Genomic DNA, 18,410 nt, shown 5'->3' with positions numbered 1-18,410 from the left:
TCCTGTCACTTTGGAGATATTGCAGAGGCTGGTGTGGAGTCTCCACTATGATGTGTTCCCCCTGGATGAACGGGCGGTAATTCTTCAATCCCCACACCGTTGCCAGGAGTGCCTTCTCACAATCGTTGAATTTTTGCTCCACAGAGGATAAAGTTTTGCTCGCATAGGAGATTACTTTATTGACCTTGTCATGCTTTTGGTATAATACTGCCGTCAAGCACGTATTAGAGAACCCTGTCTCCAGGAAGAACTCCTTGTTTCTGACAGGGTAAGCTAGGCAAGGCGCTTGTGAGAGGCTTCTTTTGAGTTGTTTTACTGCCTCGGCTTGTTCTGGACCCCATTCCCACTTGACCCCCCCTTTCAGGAGATGAATCAGGGGTCTAGTGATCTCTGCGTAGCCCTCAATGAACTTTCTGCTGTAATTAGTCAGTCCAAGGAGGCTCCTTAGTTCCCGCAGAGTTGTGGGATCCTTCAGTTTCTGGAGTGTTTCCACTTTCTTTTCTTGGGGACAGAGACCCTGAGGAGTAATCTCATGCCCCAAGAAATGAACACGGGTTCTACACCACTGTGCTTTCTGAAAGGAAAGTTTTGCTCCGGCGGCCCTCAACTGCATCAGAACATAACGGATCTCCGCTATGTGTTCTTCCACAGATGAACTTTTAATGAGGACATCATCTACATAAGCCAGGTTACCCCTCGCACCCAGGTCGGGCATGGCCTTATGTAGGAAAATGTTGAATTCATTGCCGGAGTTGAGCTATCTGAATGGAGTCCGGGTCCATGTGTACTGCTGGCCCCCAAAGGAAAAAGCCAGTTTGTATTGGTCCTCCCTACTGACAGGCACGGTCCAGTATCCATTGGTCAGGTCTATTGCAGTGAATACTTGTGACCCTTGAATCTGGGCCAGCCCTTGGCCAATATAGGGCAGAGGCCATCGGGAAGTATGGACCCGTTTGTTGAGCTCTCTAAGGTCGGCACAGAGTCTCCACTGGCCGTTTGGCTTCAATATTTCCAGCACCAGATTATTGAAAGTGCTGTGTACTGGACGGATTATTCCCCGGGACTTCAGTTTCTTAATTATTTCAGTAAGGGACTCCATGGATGCGAGAGGCAAGCGATATTGCTTCACAAACGCTGGAGCCATTCCAGGGTCCGTGGGAATTGTTGTGGTGTGGATGTCGGTGCGACCACAGTCATATGAGTCTACCGCAAAGAGATCTTGGAAATCCAAGAAAACTTGTTTCTACTTTTGCTTCTGTTCCAGAGTCACAGAGGCATCAGCTAGGATGACTCTCTCTTCCACCATCTGCCTGAAGCCTGGAAAGACTTCTGGTTTGGCTATCTCAGCGGCCTCCTCCAGCTGGGTGGAGAAGTCCCTGGTCAGAGTGCTGATTTGGACTGGAGGCTTCAGGTGGGAAAGGCAGCCCTCATGGACCTGGAAAATCACCTCATCCCTCCTGAAGTCACAAGTCACATCTTCCTTACCATAAGGGCAAGAAGTGTACACCAGGAAGTTCCCCCCATGCCGGGTGAAAATCCTGTCTGGTGTTGTGTCGTCATCACTGTCACTGTCAAAACAGTCCTTGGGGATTGGTCCTAACAGTTCATTTCCTAGATGTCATGATCTCTGCTTCCAAAAGGTCAGGGTTTTCCCAACTCCCTTGGAAGCAGATCCATAACCCAGGTTCCGAGTGCCAACCAGTCCCAATTGGGACCTTTTGGACCCAGTCCTGGCGCCAGTGGCACCAGGCTCATAAATATGCCCAGTCCCAGCGCTGGAAGCGCCGGGCTCATAATGCTTGGGTGGACTTACCTGCAGCAGACCATGCTGCTTACTTGCCTGCCAGTTGAGCCTCTGATCCTCTTCTGTTTGGAACTACTTTTCCTGTTGGGTGGGGCAGGAGCCACTCCCTAGATTCAGAACACGAACTCTTCTGGAAAGCAGGAACTCTTTTCTTACCTAGGCGTGGCTGTGGAAGGAGACACCTAAGCACTACAGGAGGCTATTTAAACCACACCCGATGGATGAATCTTGCTTTGCGTTATTCTGCATCCTCTGCAGCAGAACGCTCATCGTGTCTTCTGCATCTGATCCTGGGCCTAAGGAAAAAGGCTTACCATCCTGAATCCAGTCTTCAGCAACACCTATAAAGACAAGAAAGAACAGGTTAGCATTACGGTCTTCAGTGACAGCTCTTCACTTACCTGGTCCATCGGCTGTCACCAACGCCTCGCGCTGCATTCCGGCATCTGAAAGACAAAGGCTTACCTACTCTTCGTGCGCTCCGGAGGTCTTCACACTGCATTCCGGCATCTGAAAGAAAAAAGCTTACCAACTCTTCGCACGCTCCGGAGGCCTTCGGCGCTGCATCCCGCATCTGAAAGACAAAACAAGGTGCGTTTAAAGACATTGGGGAACTTTAATACTCACGTGCCATTACTCCTTTCCACATCTAACCCAGTGGGTATTCCGGCACCCTGCAGCCGCTCCGAACTTGTACCTGCAAAATAAAAAGACAGTTAGAGCGCATTGTGAAGCAGGCAACAAGCGCTTACTTACGTGCTTCCAGGCGCTTCTATTCATCACACGGGCTCCATCTTCAACTCACTTCAGCCCGTCATCCGCCATCGCCGGAACCCTGCAAAACAAGAAACATCATTACTAAAGACTTTAAAGACATTAGAATTACTCGAAACTTACCGTTCGTGCAGTAAACGACGGACAGCAGTCCTCTGAAGTCAAGAGGCCTGCTCCCCTTATCCACTGAAGAAACTGGTTACAGCACCCTGCCCCGAGGCAGATGGAGAGCACGGCGTTCACTTACCTAAGACATCTTACCCTTCAAGTCAGACATGCAGTGCACAGAGGTCCAGCCCAAAGAGCCAGCCGTGTGTTACACATCACCTTTGCAGATACGGTATACGCCCAGTCAAGACCGGCGCCTCTACGGGAATCAGGTGAGCGTTACACTAGATCAATGGAAAAATGTTGGTCATCAACCGCCATTCCAATGATGGTGCCTGTGGCTAGAGTAATACTCTGTAAGTCGCTGCAATCCACCTCTATTGGAATGGTGTCATGTTCTATGTTGACTAATGGAGTTGGGTTTACCCCCAACCCTTGCTGTTGGAGAGAAGCATTTAGATGTATGCAAGCATCAGGGTTTTTCAATTTTTGTCCTCTTTTAACTTTCACTTCCAGGGAGAATTGTCGGGTCCTTTCTGGGATGGTGACTTCCTCTTTAATCTGAATTTCAACTGCATAAGGTAGCAATTGAGCTGACCTAAATGCTTTTTCTGGATCATCAAAGCCCATGGGATTATCCGCTAATCGGTCCCAAGCTTTGAAGTTTATTAGGTCCAAACTAATGGCAAAGCGATTGTGAATGTCACTGCCTAAGTAAAAGGCTGCAGTGACGTCTCGCACGACCCAACAATTATGGACTATGCTCTTGTTGCCAATGGAGATTTTGAGCATACACCTGCTTGGCAGGAGATGTTTTGAATTGGGTGCTTCCAGGTCCATGTAACGCTCACCTGGCTCCCACAGAGGCGCTGGACTGGTCTGGGTTGCTGTGGCCTCTTCAAGCGTGATGCGCAGAATTCGGACCACCGATTGAACAGGACCCCCAAATCTTGCTTGTCTGGCCCGTAGGAATATCCTTCTGCAGATGAGAAAGGGGATTAACTGTCTGCTGAATAGTGTGCTTGCTCCCCCCTTTCCCCTTTCGTTCTCCTCGGACTTCCTCCAAAACTCCCTGGTTTAAGCGCACCTTATGGTTTGGAAGGATGAACTTTCCATCCTGCTTCTGGTGCAGGGGCGCGCGTTCGTCCAGTTACTTCACTGGTTTTCAGAATGGCGCTGGCAAATCCACTTGACTTTTCTGAGCGATACACCGTAAGTATGAAGATGCAAAAGTTCAAGTGTGAGCCTCCTTTTATGTTGTTTCTCCTAACCTGTGATCTGTCCTTTATTTCAGGTGCAGAACCAAGGCGATGCGTTGAGGGGTTAAATTGCCGGTGATAAAATCAGGTGAGTTAGTGATGAGGGCGACCCCTCTAAATGTCTTTATAATTCCCCAGTAATTTCTTTTGTCCTTTCCCCATAGGGGCCGGGGTGCGGTACCTGCCAAAGATGCAGCGCCGACCCGAGATGTGGAATGGTTCACCAAGAAAAGCCGGTAAGTAATATGGCTGAACATTCGGCTTTCCTCTTGTGTTCCCTTGCTCACCTTTTGACTCTTCTTCTCTCCCCTAGGTGCAGAGATGTGGTGACTGGTGCTGAGAGCCGCGATGGAGCCGGGCGGCGTCTCGGGAACAGGTGAGTGAAGCGCGGCGCTGCAGCGAGCAATGCAGTGCTTTTAAATGGAAGTCCTCCTTCAGGAATGCTGGCGTGAAGATTCTGGATGCAGGTAAGAAGGTTGAATATGTTCTTGGTTTTCACCTTTCTCTTCTCTTCTTTCCTTACAGGTGTTCCAGGTTCGAGGCGGGCGTGGCTGGAGTCCAGGTGCAGGAGCTGACACGGTGAGCGTTCAGCTGCTGGGATGCAGAACAACGTGAAGCACGTGTGGCTGTCTGGGCGTGGCTTAAATAGCCTTGGAAGAAGTTCCAGGTGAGTATTCTTCCACAGCCCCACCAAAGTAACAAAATAGTTCCCTCAGAAAAATAGTCCCTCCTAAGCCTCATTTGGCTTGGTTCTTCATGCAGCATGGTCTGCATCAGGTGAGTGTGCAGCATGGTCTGCTTCAGGTAAGTGCACCAAACACTTCCCCTTATGAGCCTGGCGCCTAAGGCGCCAGGACTGATGTCCAACATGAGCCTGGCACCAACGGCGCCAGGACAGAGTCCAAAGAGCCCCTATAAAGGGCCGCTGGGCTTCTACCCGGGGGCGTGATGCCTGCTCCCAGGGGTGCTGGGCCTGGCCTGGTACTCCGGGGGTAGGCATCATGACAGTCCATTTCCCATTTGTCTATCAGTTTGAATGTGGGAATGGCTGGATCTTTTGGGAGTTGGCGGAACATGGCTTCTCTGATGAAGCTCTTACCGTTGTTCACACACACTTGAGCGAGAACAGAATCATTCCCATCATTTAACTGAACAGGGATGAACAACTGCTCTCCAATTGGCTGAATATCAGCCAGGCTCTGAGCTGATTTCACATCTTTCTGGACTATACGAGTGGGAGTTTCTGATTGTGGATTAGTAAAGAATTTCAGGGTGTTTCCTTCCAGTGTGGAATACCACCTTAAACTGGAAGGAAGGTTGATTTTCAGAAATGGAGAGGACCCCCCATCACCAGTCTCTTGTCCTACTGCTATTACTGTCATGTCTGGAATTTGGTTGTTCTGGAAGTGAAATTCTACTTGGTCAGATTTTTGTTCAACCATGTGGCAGGTGCCATTTAAACTAACATGGTTGACACTCTGTTTTAATTTTATTGGTCGGCTAGTCTGGGTCCAGAGGACCTTGTTTACACAATCTATTAGGGGTGACAACCTTCTCAGGAGGTCGTTCCCTAGTAAACAAGGGGTGCCCTCTGGAGCCACTACTATGACCGGGTGTTTCACCTTGTGTCGCCCAATTTTGATGTCCAAATCTGCAGTCCCCTCGACAGGAATTTTCTTCCCGTCAAAGTTCTGCAGTTGTCCAGGAAGAGAGGTGAGAGGAATAGGGTAATCCTCCCCCCCTTCCTGCATTTAGTTCATTAAAGGCCCTTTTGGACAGAAGGGTAGCTTGGGATCCAGTGTCCACCAGTGCCAAAATTGTACCTGCCCCTGTACTTGTACCGGGGGATAGTATCTTCCCTCCTTCTCCTCAAGGGGGCACAGATAATGCACATTTTTGGACAACTGGTGGGCTAACTTTCTGGTTTTGGACATTGCTAGCAAAGAGATTTGGGCAGAATTCTGTGGAGAGCCTTGGGAATCTGAAAGAAAAGTTGGCAACTGGAGATCAGAGCCATTGTGGGTTCCCCTGGTTCCGGTTCTGGGCCGCCCCCCCCCCCTTTTTGGAGGCAGTCACCAGGATGGGTTTGAACCAGGGGATTTTGGTATTGTCGGTTCTGGGATGAGATGATGGGCGGCGGTAGCTCAGTCTCCACATCTCCCCAGTCTGAATTGACATCCCTTGGGACCCATTTTTCCTTGGGAGGAGTTCCCCCATCTCTGAAGGAGAAGATCCTTTTCCCAGGATCTTCTGAGGATCCCTCCCCCTCAAATTGGAAGACCTGTACCTCCTCCACAATGTGGGTCTGTTTGGGTCCTTTGTTTCTCCTACCCCCCCTCTGCTACTTGGGAGGCAGGCTTTCAGGGGCAGGAGATTTTGTTTCCGGTTCCTGGTTTTCCAGGGGCTGTTTACAAGTTGGGTAGGAAGCTTCCTCCAAGGCTTTACACCCCCCTTCCCCTTGTGCCTCCTCCCTGGGAACCGGTGGGTTATCGGGGTGCTGCCCCTGTCATTGTTCTGGAGCACCAGGTCCACAGTTTGGGGCATTCTGCGGTGGCATGCTCATCTGAGGGTTCTGTTGAGCCCTCAGTATGTGACCCAGATCCCGTGCCATATTTTGGACCTGGCGCTCAAGTTGTGAAACCCGCTCAGGCTGATACGGGGCTCTATTTTCTCCCCTGGGCTGATCCCGAGAAGGGTAGCTATCCCTTCTCTGGTAGTACCTCTGGTTGGGAAGACTTTGGTACCCCTCCACCCTTGGCCTCCCCTCTCCCGGATTAGGTTGTCTGGGCTCAGGGAATTGGGGAAAGAAGGATGGATGATTTTGGGGCTGGAAATTGGGTGGATACCTGGGGAAAAAGTTCTGCCCAGGATTTGGTGAATTTCTGCCCTCCTGGGGGAAGTTAGGAGGGAAGTTCCCCGGGTCAGGTGCTTGGCTGGATCCCCACCCTTGGGCTGGAGGAGTCCACACATAACCCAGGATTGGTCGGTTTCCCTTGTAGCGGGGACTTCCATAGTCAGGGGAGCGGGGGACCCCATTTGTGGGACTACCTCCTCGACTCCCTGTCTGTGACTGGCCCGAGGGCCTTCTGGGCTGTGAATTATTTGGTGCAGGCAGGTTTTTAGGCCCCCCCATCTCCAAATCTAAAACAGGGGTGACCTTTACCTCTGCCACCTTGGCAGCAGCAGGGGTGCTGTTGGTTTTGGGGTTTTTCGGCGCATTATTTTTATTTTCGATGGGCTTCTGCACCTCATAGATCCGGGTAGCCTGTTCAATTACCCACTCTAAAGATCCTTTCTCATGAAAATCTCTCACGAGCTGGGTCATTATGTATTTGGGTAAGGCATGGAAAAACGTATTGATAAATTCTATGCTATCCGTGCGCACCCTTTGTGGTGGTCTGCGCAAAAGCACGCTTTAATTCTTGCACAAACTCTTGTGGGGCCTGATCCCCCCCCCCACATTGCAAATTGTAGGCTGCCTTGCGAGCCTCTTGAGGATTTCTGTGCACAGAAAAATGTTTCAAGATGGCCGCCCTGTATGTGGACCACCTTGAATGGCTTTGATCCTCCAGCCCTGCAAAGAAACTGGAGTATTCTGCTGAGAAGGTCCATTTGACGTACTGGATGCAGCTACTGCTGTCCTTCAAATGGAAAGTCTCCATCATTTGCTCATAGAGCTCCAAGTGTTCCCAAACAGAATACTTGGTGTTCTTATGATAAGGCGTGATGACACTCCTTATTGCCTTTATTTGTTTCAATGGGTCCTTAAGCAACGCCCTTTTTGCATTATTGGCCTTTTTGGTTCGGGTAACCCTGGTCCATTCATCCTCTGACTCAGAAGCACTGCTCCCAGAGGTGCCCGTCTGATCTTCCAGGTTTTCCCGGATTCTGCGAGCCTGGGAATGGCTGACAGAATGTGGGGACCTGGTCTCCTGTGTCCTGTAATGCTCAGAGGAGTCTTCAGATCCCTCCTTGCTGCCAGGATTTGATGGGTACCCCCCCACTGACCTAACTGGGCAGAGGTTTTCAGGATGCCCTTAATGGGCCTACTCTCCTGGGGTTCCCCACTAAATTGCACTGTGCTTGGGTGCCCATACCCGGATGCCTGCCCATCCATTCCTGGGAGGTACTGGCCCATGAGCCCCATACTTCTAGCTGGATAGTAATCTGCCATCCCCGTGGCCCTGGGCTCATGTACGCGAGGGGACATGGGGGTGGCAGAGTCCAGGGACTGGGAGAGATGAAGGCCTCTGGTACTGGGACTCCTGAGGTTATGCTCAGGAGTTTCTCTTTCCCAGCGAACCTCATCTCTATCCACCCCTGCTTCCTGTTGCAAAGCAATCGCCTGCGCTTTCAGTTCCTCAGTTAAGGCCTTAATAGATTATCAGTCTCTCTTGCATCGCTACCTGTTGCTGGAGCCTATGATTGTGCTGGCAGAGAGCGTCATTCTCTCTCTGTGCCTCCTGATTGGTCCTGGAGTACTGGGCCAGTCTCTGCTGCAGGAGGGTTACCTCCTCAGTCCCATCCCTACTGGCCTGCTCCTTTCCTGCCAGAGCCTCCTCCACCCTCCTGGTGTGATCTAGCAAGCCCTGATGCTCTTTTTGGAGGTCGCCCAGCCCCTGGAGGGCCAAGTGATTTTCTTCAATTTTTCTTTTAAAATGGCATACTTCCTGGCCTAAGGTATGCCTTTCCTAACCAAGAGCCTGCATTTGTGACACCAGGTCATCCCTCTGCCTTTGAAAGGCACCAGCTTTCTGGCGTTCTTCATCAAACTCTGCCTGGGTATCCAGGTCTTTCAAAATCAATTTATTGCTTTCCTCTTTCTCTCTGTCTAGTTGGATTTGCAGGGTGGCTACCTGCTCTGTGCATGCCCTGTTGAAATTGATCTGTTGCTCCAGCTTTTTCTGGCTCTGCAGTAAGGAGTCCAAACTGTCTTGGTGCTCCTTCTGCAAAGCCAGAATTCTGGTATCCTGGTCTGTCTTTTCCTGTTGCAGTATATCCATGTCCTCTTTTATTTTAATGATATACTGCCTGCTATCATTTTCTGACTCCTGGCTCCTCTGCAGCCTCTGCTCAGAAGAGACCAGGTCAGATTGGGCCTTTTCTAACGCCATCTGTTGCCTATTTGCCAGATCTTGGCCTTCAGCACATTTGTCCTGCATGGCTCCCATATATAGATACAAATATGCCGCTATCCTAACCATCTTGTCGTGTTCATCTTTAACTTTAGGAGCCATGTATAATTCACTCAGGGCCACATTTAATGGACCCTGAACAATCTCTCCATATATCTGACCCTGTTTCAGTGACCTATTGCGCGATTGCCTGCAACCCAGACCGTTTGGTCCTGATGAGTCCACTCACCTCTCACAAATAGCTTATGTAAGAAGTACTCTCTGGCTATTTTCATATCTACCAAGGTCGTCATTCTGGAATTTGAGTTCCTTCCTGATTTACAGAAGTTTGTATTTTATTTTGCAAAACAGACCGTTTCCTCAGAGCGTTCCTTTGAGGGGTGCTTTCACAGTGTAAAACAGTGTGGTGATCTAACCGGATATGTGTATCTGGTCAGTTGGCACACTATTAATCTGCACAAGTGGTAATGCTAACACAGAATATCCCGGCTTCGAGCTCCCACTTTTGTAAGCGATATTCAATCAACACTACAGCTAAATCAAGGCCTAGTCTGGGATGCTGAGGAAAACCCTTACTGATGTATTTTTATATCCAGTTCAGTACTCTGGATGACAACCCTTGTATAACACGCCCCTCTTAGAATCCCCCTGACCCTACTGAGCCAAGAAGTAGGTTTGTTTTGCAAATTAAAAGGTTTATCTGGACAATTCAACAATATATATCTATCACACTTTATAAATAAATTGATAACTGATATCACACTTCAGAATACGACCGTGATCAACAATGGATAATGTTACAGGGGTACACTGATTTGGTTACTTAGGAGTAGTGTAGAGGATGAGGTAGCTGAAAATGCTTGATGGTTTCAAGGAAATGCAAGGTGGAATAAAATGCGGTACAGAAATAACTTGTTATGATTTTAGCAAAAGGTAATATGATCACTTTTTCTTTTGACAATTCACTCCCCCCCCTATGCAATACAAGAAAGGGAAGGAGAGCACACAGTCTTCAAGAATCCCACAAATCACACTTTATAATGCAATACACAGTTCCAGTTCCCCCAGCAAGCTTAGAGAAAACAGGGATGAGTTTTAAACACAGGCGAATTACTTTAATGTGGTTTGCAAGGAAGTGAAAAGGTGCTAAAATTGCTTTTAATTCCCTCTAGAGGTTCAGGGTGAGTGAGAGATGCTTGTTGGTATTAGTTCAGGCTCACTTTAGCAATGCCCTATGAGTTATTACCAGGTTGCAAACGGATTTTAACAAAGAGAAGCAACAAGCTGCTGATTTCTACAGATGAAGAAATCGGGCCAAATCGCAAATCGCGGTAAATTACGCGAGTGTGTGTTTTGCGATTACAGGAAAAGTATAGGGAGTAGGAAGTCGGTTCTAGGTTTGGCAGGAATGGGCCTCGCCACGGATCTGGTCAGGTTTTGGACTGGACTCCGGTTCTGGTCTCGGCACTTCACAGCGATCCAGATCTCTGGTTCTGCTCACAGCGGTCTGGGTCAGCTCTGCTCTGCTTTCCGGTCCGGTCCGGATCAAGTGGATTCTGGATGTAACACTGCCTTCTCGGTACTGGCAAAAGTTCTTGGCAAAAGAATTCAGACAGCTCGCCCGGCTGTGGAATAGTTTGCAAATGATTTCAAGGATGCTGAGGCCTGCTGAGAAGAGTTCTCAGTTTGTGGGTTTAGGCCCTTGCTTTAAGTTCTGAAGTAAAGTTCTGGTCTTTGGAGATTGATGGATGTGAAGTCTGGAGTCTTCCCACAGAAAATGGAATTCAATGTCTCTACCTGTCCCAGTAGTCTCTTTTTATGTGTTTTGAAAATGGGTGTGTGCCTGGGCCTAGCTAAGCCTGCCCTTCTCTCTTATCATTGGCCAAGCTTTCCTCTCTCCCTTGATTGGGGGGGGGGGAAATGGAGTGACAGAGTGATGCTGTAGGTTTTATGGTCAGGGGAACCACCCCTTGTCAAATTGCACACAAATCTATTTCTGATCCAAATACATATTTCCCAGGTACACAGTTGTTTGACATCACATACACACATCATATATTACTAAAGATAGCCCCTGTCCCGACTCTGGCGTTTCTAGGAGCTTGCATTCAAAAATGGCAATTTATTTTCGATTTTAGTGGGTTTTGCAACATTGGTTTTTCATCAAAAATTATACAAAGGTACATTTCCCTTCCACATATATCCCAGTAACTTTCCATGTCTCTAGCTTAAACACATTGTCTACAATAATCATAATTAGCGGGGTTTTGCCCCAGAACATGGTACAAATTGGAGTTTGGACTCAAATCATGAGGGCATTTTTCAAACTAAGACTCTCAAAGTTGTACATTCCTGTCATTTGGTTACAATAAATTATCACTGTTTCTATAAAATATATATTTGTTGCAATTCAACTGCCCCAAAGTGTTTGGGTCCGCCTCCAGGAGTCTGGGTGGGTCAGTGATCACATGTCTCTCCTTGCTGGCAGAGGGCTGTTGACAGGAAACACTCAAAATTAACATACCCCATTCAACAGAAAGAGCCTTTTGTGTGGGCTCTAGCAGGCTGCCTGGAAGTCTCTCTTCAATCAATCAACAGGGTCATGTGATATCCTGCCTCCTGGGGTGGAATCTCTGAGGTGTTAAGGTTTCCCAGCCTCTTGGCCTCTGGGAACAGCAGGTGGCTAGGATTTCCAATTAACTAACAAGCTTTGAAGTCCCTGCACCTCTTGCAACTCCTAAATACAGTTTCCCTGTCAGAGTTTAGACCGCTAGCGCCACCTTGGGGAATTTGTCGGTATTGCATCCATTTTTGAGTTGTCTTGAATTACTGCATTTCAATAGAGTGGTCTTTTGCTTGATAGTATAGGGCCCTTGCTTAACATTGTTTTGATGGCATCCTTACAGTAGAGTGGTGATGTGGAACCCCCTACAAGAAGGTTGTATCTTTGGAGTGGTCTCGTGCCAACTGCGCAGTTCTCCTATTCTGGCGTGAATGTGAGCGGTGATAGCTCATCCCCACATCCACCCAGTCTATTGATTTGGTTTGTTCTGGGATAGAATAATGGGCGGCGACAGCTCATCCCCACATCTACCCAGTCTATTGATTCAACATGGGTCAAAACCCTTGACAAGCCTTACAATTACTATGGGTTCAGATTATCCTTGCACACCCACTCATCTCTCATGCTCTATTTTGACCCTGTCACGATCTTAATCGCCTGCCATCCAGCACTGCTACAGGTGTGCATTCAGAGACCCTGTTCATAGCATAATTGCGTGTTTAAAACCTACAAACTGCCTCTGCAATCATTTGCTTGTTTTACCGCTGCAGTTTTGGACCAATCTATTTTCATGTTCCATTCCGGTTTTTGGGTTCAACCAGCAGATGCATTCTGATACATATATGATGTTCAAGAGGCAGAGTGCTGGAAGAAGCATACTGAATACTTTTGTTTGCAGCAATTTACAAATAGATGGAGAGGTTCTGATTGCATTCACCTGTTGCAGGTTACTGCAGGTTAGGCTACCAAGAAAGGGCAAGGCTTTAATTGCAATTCACTGCTGCAGGCTACTGAATCCTGGACTGGATGCAGCTCCCTCAGGCTGCAATCAGCTCCACGCTGTTGGCTCGGAGGGTCTTTTTTTAAGCACACATTTAGGAGAAGCAGTTGTTCAGTCAACTGCTTCCACTGGGAGTTTGTGTGGGCCTGTGATCGGTTTCCGAACCTTTTCTGAATATCCCGATTGTTAGGTTTTGAATCCTGTTTGTTACTGCTTTGCAGCACCAGTTGCAGTCTACTTTTGCAGTCTGCCTGCTTTTTTTTAACCTTTCCTTGATTTCCAGCTTTTGACTTCTGAAACCCTTTCCTGTTTTGCTGTTAAAGACATTCAGTGCTTTACTGATATCTTTTCTGCCTTTCTGACTTTCTGTACACACCCTGTTTTCTGTAAGCATTTCTGTTTCACAGACTTGTCCTGTTTCTGCCCAGTTTTTCTCTTGTTTGTTCCTTGTCTGCGATATTACCAGACTTCAGTCCATAGTTCTATTGCCTATACTTATTGCACTGAGTTTCCTGAATCCCTCGTATTCGATGTGTTGGCTGCAACTTATCTTGCCTGAGTCCTTTGTCTTGTGCATTCTGATATTCCATTCTCTGCTTAGTACTTTGTTTCTCTATCCTGTCCTGTACCTGGTCACTTCTTTCAATATTGCTTTCCACCTGGATTACATCTTGGCCCACTGTTGTGCCTCGCGTTGTATACCTTTACATTGTGACCCCTGGGTTGGTCTTCATTCTGATCAGATAAAGGAACGACTTCGCCTAGTCCATTGGAGTCTTACCTTTCTCAGTATATGGTCTCCAGTTGTACCGTTGCACTGAGTACAACAGCCTCTTCAACACACCTAACTCGTGACGCTGCTTTATGACAGTTGTTAAGAGGAATCTGCTGATATCTATCCCAAGGGCTTTCCTAATCCATGGAGCCCTCTTATATTCCAGTGCACCCTTTGTTCTGAAAAATAGTGTTGCCCAGAATATTTGCTTGGCTTTGCCTTCTCCCGGTCTCTTTGCTTACAGCCAGTTCTGCTCCTGCAGTTCCTGTGAATACCTGTTTCAACTCAGATCCACTTGCTATGTGTTAGGGAGAATTCTCAGAAATGTGCTTATTCCTTCCACCTTAGAGACTCCCAGCAACTTTGCTGGATTTTGAGGACTTGGTTTTTCTAACCTGGAGAGAGTAAGACCCTTTTTCCCACTCCCACATGTATTTTGATGTGATTTCTGAGCTGTGTTTCTCTTTTGGTTGTGGAGTCTGACAAACTCCATAGGCATTATATTTTATATTGTGTCACACACAACCTTCAGTGCAGTGGCACAGGGAAGTCTGTTAGATTTCCCCAAGGTTTAAATACCTTTTCTGGGATAAACTACTGTTTCCCAGAGCAGTAAAGTGAAATTGACTTTACTTACGTTTGGAACTTTCTAGACCCAGCACACACTATCTTACAATAGGGTACTCGAGGGGATACCTACTATCCCCTTTGTCTAGCTTCTCATTTAACAATTTTATGTTACCCTTTCCTCACTGAATGGCTGTTGGCAGTGGTTTTGTTTTAACTATCGTGGTGTGCATTTACTGCGGGTTGCGTTAGAAGCTGCAGTAAAGCATCCAAGGGTGCCATTTTTTTTCAAAATGTCACTGGACTTCTTTTTTTGTCATTTCTTTGTGGAAAGATCCTTCTTGTGATTTACTCTGCGTGCCAAACCAGGTTTGGTCCCATTGTTTGCTTTGCCTTTGGCGGGATTCACGTGTCTGGCTCCAGGGTGTCTGGGGTAGGCAGGAAATTAAGGAGGTACCTCAAACTCCCTGTGCTTAGTCTCCTAGAAGACCCAAATGCACTCTGTAGTGATTGGCTGGCTGACTGTCCGGCAAGGACAGCCACCTTGCTGGGTGATTGACAGCTAGGCTGGAATGAATTGGAGAGAACTGAATAAAAGGCAAGGCTTTTGCCTTGGAAGGCAGAGTCGACCACTGGACAAAGGAACCAAAGAAGAACTTTAAGAGGACGCCTGCTGCAACTCCTGGACCGTTGGTTTACCCGGTGAAGCCCTGTTGCTGTGCTGAAACTCCAAATTCGTATAGACAGAGAAGCCCCTGCAAGGATGACTTCTCCCCTTGAGTTGGTGGGACCAATCAACTCCAAAGTAAGACACCTGGACAGCCTTCTCAGAGCTGGTTGAATTTCCGCAGAGATGCTGCTGGAAACGGTATAGCCAGGGAGAAGAACACCAGATTGTGTGCGTTGCTTTAAAGCTGGCCTAGAGCTTCAGGAAGATCCCCCGTACTCCCAGGAAGAAGGACTGACCGAGCCTGAGCCCCCTCAACAGAGTGCAGGACCCCAGAAGCAAGGAAAGTCCATCTGGATAACCAGGAACCGCGGTGTTGCTATTTGCGGTAGACGCAAGGAGCTGAAACACTGAACAGCCACTGATTTGAAGATTGCTGGTTGCGAGCTTTGACCGTACCATTGCAGTGCAGGAGTCCCCATAAGTCCTCCCTCTTGTCCCCACAACGGAGGCCCAGGGACAGTGAGATCTGCAGAGCTACACAGGAACAGAAGTTATCTGCTTCACTTTTTCTTCAATTCAAAGGTACTGTACAAAGTCTCAGAGAACTTACCTCTTGCTGTAGAGTTGCTTGCATCTTCTACCCCTCACAAGTCTAATGGCTTGTGGCCCTACATGTGCTTCTTCTTTTCTACAAAGACTTCTAGAACATTGTGCAAAGACTTTTCAACTTACCTACCAGAAGTGCTTCATCCTATAGAAGATTTTTGCCCATTGACTTTGGTCTAGCCTGTTAAACTGAATGACTCTGCTGTGGGGATACAAAAGTATTTGCCTGCTTAAGAATATTTGTATTGTCTTGTTGTTCTAATAACCTTTTCCTTTTGCCAACTTATAACAGTATTCTAAATGCAAACAGTAAGATATGAATTTACTCAGCACCCTAGCTATTGAAGTCACCTGAGGGTGTAGGCTGTGTCTGTGAGCTATCCCAAAAGTGTCTCTATTGATTTAGAAACTATGAGTGTACAGTATTGAAGTGTATTTGTGTGTTACTATTATATTACCCCCTTCTGAAAAAGGATCATTCTAACTAACTGATAAATAAATTAAAATTTGTTTATTCAAGAAACCTTGAGTGCAAGTGTTTATTTGAATACTTATCACTGTTTATCTCTCTGTAACTCCCCTAAAGCTCACATTGACCCTTCTTGAAGTGAGCCTGGCTGCTCAACACGCTACCAAAACTGTGTAGTACAAACTTATACCAAATTGGGTTTCCTATACTTGTAGTCAGAGTTGTTTGTGGTGTTCCCAGAGGGTACTGTATATAATCTTTGCCTAACAGTATGTACCCTGTTTCTGTTATATGCTAGCATTGCCTCAGTAATCTCTAATCTACAGTGCATACTGTAGATATAGCTTTTGCCCTGTGCTCCTGGGTCAGACTCCTGACACACCCCTTCTGAGTCACTCCTTCCTGCTTTCTGATGTCATCTCAATATTTCACTCCTTGTGATCTTGCCTCCTCCCTTTGGTGTTACCTCTACCACTCCACTAGTCCCATTTTCAAATACAACTCCCCTCTTCCACACTACTTCTCCCCTCCTGCTACTATTATTCTCCACCTCCCACTACTATGCTCTTCCTCCCACTAACACCCTCCACCTCCCATCACTACTATCCTCCTCCCATTAATACTTTCCTCCTCCCACTGCTGACTCAAACACCCTCTTTTTCGATCTGTGCCACTTACTTCCCATTTACTCCTTACCCTAACTGCTCTACTCACTGGACACGCAAACCTGCCCTACAGAACCACTTCCACTCCTCAGCCAATAGCACACCTGCTTCACGAATCTCTGCCACATGCCCACCTCTGTCCTCTTGCTGGTCTCTTGGCCATACTACACCTCTACCTTGGACCTCACCTTAAAAACCTGTGCCTTTGGCTTCATGTCCCCTACTTAAATACCTCTCCACCTGTGAAGATGGGTCACCTTTCCCCACCCAAGGCATGTATAAGAGAGTGAAAATCTTCAAAAGGGGGCTAAGCCCCAGACACTTCCACATACATACTTGTGTCATACTGTGGTCGATGGCTTGGGAAGGCCAATGTTGATGTCCTTGTTGTTGTGCCCCACTTCACAGGCTCCCAAATAAGTTTTCCCCGGGAGGGTGGGTCCTCCTCTACCTTCATACCCCGGTGGTCTAGGGGGCCTTTGTGATGTTGCATGAGCTTGCTGGTACAATATGACAGCCCCACAAGGGCCTCTGGCTTTCCCCGTATCAAGATAAATGTGTGGTGTGGTTGGGTTTTCCATGTTGCAGACCTCTATGGTTTCAGTGTTGGTTCTGTCGTTTGACTTTCTCTCTTTCATTCTTGGGACTATGCCATCTCTGATGTTTTGTTTCACTGTGGGGCTCTTTCTGATACTCTCTACAACCATCGGGCAACCACTCAGATTCAGATGAGAGCTCTGCAATTAGGAGAAAGACACGGGCCAGTTTCTCAGATAGAAGCTAAGACAGGAGAAAAGTGTCTGCAAGCAAGCGTGCTGGCACAAGAGGAGGACAAAAATTGGAACCTTCGCAGCTGCCAGCATTCCTTCTTTAAGGGTAGGACTGGCTCTGGAGCTTCCCTTATCCCTCCCACACATAGGGTACCAACACTTTTTTGATGCAATGCCACGGATACTGGCACTTTTTTACCAGACCTCCCGACTCAGAATGAGGCCGTGTTTGCATGCATTTTTTAATGGAATGTGGGTGTGGTAGGTGTGTGCTTGTATGTGTCAGAGAATGAGTGTGCGCATGTATGTGTCAGAGAATTGTTAGGTGCATGTGTTAGTAGGTGTGTGCCTGTGCATGCTTGTTTGTATGTGTATATGTATGTTTGTGAGTCAGTCCTCATTTAAGGACTACACTTGGGTTGGTCCAGGCATCCAGAAAAGACAAAATAAGTTCCATGAGCAATCTGGGCACGCACGCTTTAGGACTCTTAAAGTTCAGAATATTGCCAACACAGTAGGATGCGATGGCACTGTACTTCATTGCTGTTACTGCATTGAAGCACTTTGTCCAGGTCTGATGATTTCTGAAAAACCTTGGCAGCGTTGAGTAGGGTTAGTTGATGTCCTATCTGCATAAGGGTGCCTGCATAACAAAGGTGCCCGTTTTTTAACACAGTATGTTGATTCATCAACTCAAGCTCCATAAAATGTATCCAAACTGTTGTCAAGAAAACTGATTATTTTATATTGGAAGGAAACAGGATAAGAGCCCTCTTGGTCTAACCATTTGAGGGTAATGTCAATGTATTAGTCCAGTGACAAAACAAGTGGTACATTTTTTAAGAACTTCTTACAAGATATGATACCTTTATAATTGGAATATGATTTTAAAAAAGTAAAATAATAAAAGTAGCATATTTTGATTGAGGGCCATTCTGGGCTCTCTGTCTTCCCACAACTGCAATCATTTGCTGCACAAAAGCACTCTACTTATGTGTCCCTGTCTTTCTGTGGCCTAAATCTGTACAGCAAAAATAGCTCAGAGGCTTAATGAACCAGTCACTGAATTGGTGAAATCTGCATTTCATAGGTTTAAATCCCTGTGGGTTTGACATGCCACAGCCATTCAAGAGTATGAAGGAGTGTACACAAGCATTGGTGTGTGAGTCTGTAGCTTTGCGCATGAGCATGTTTTTGCCAGTGTGTGTGTGTGTGCGCGCAACTGTGAATTATGCAAGTCTCTGC

The sequence above is a fragment of the Ambystoma mexicanum genome, chromosome 5q, assembly GCF_040938575.1.
Source record: "Ambystoma mexicanum isolate Mex_15411 chromosome 5q, UKY_AmexF1_1, whole genome shotgun sequence".
Taxonomy (NCBI): Eukaryota; Metazoa; Chordata; class Amphibia; order Caudata; family Ambystomatidae; genus Ambystoma; species Ambystoma mexicanum.
This window is presented reverse-complemented; position numbering follows the sequence as displayed.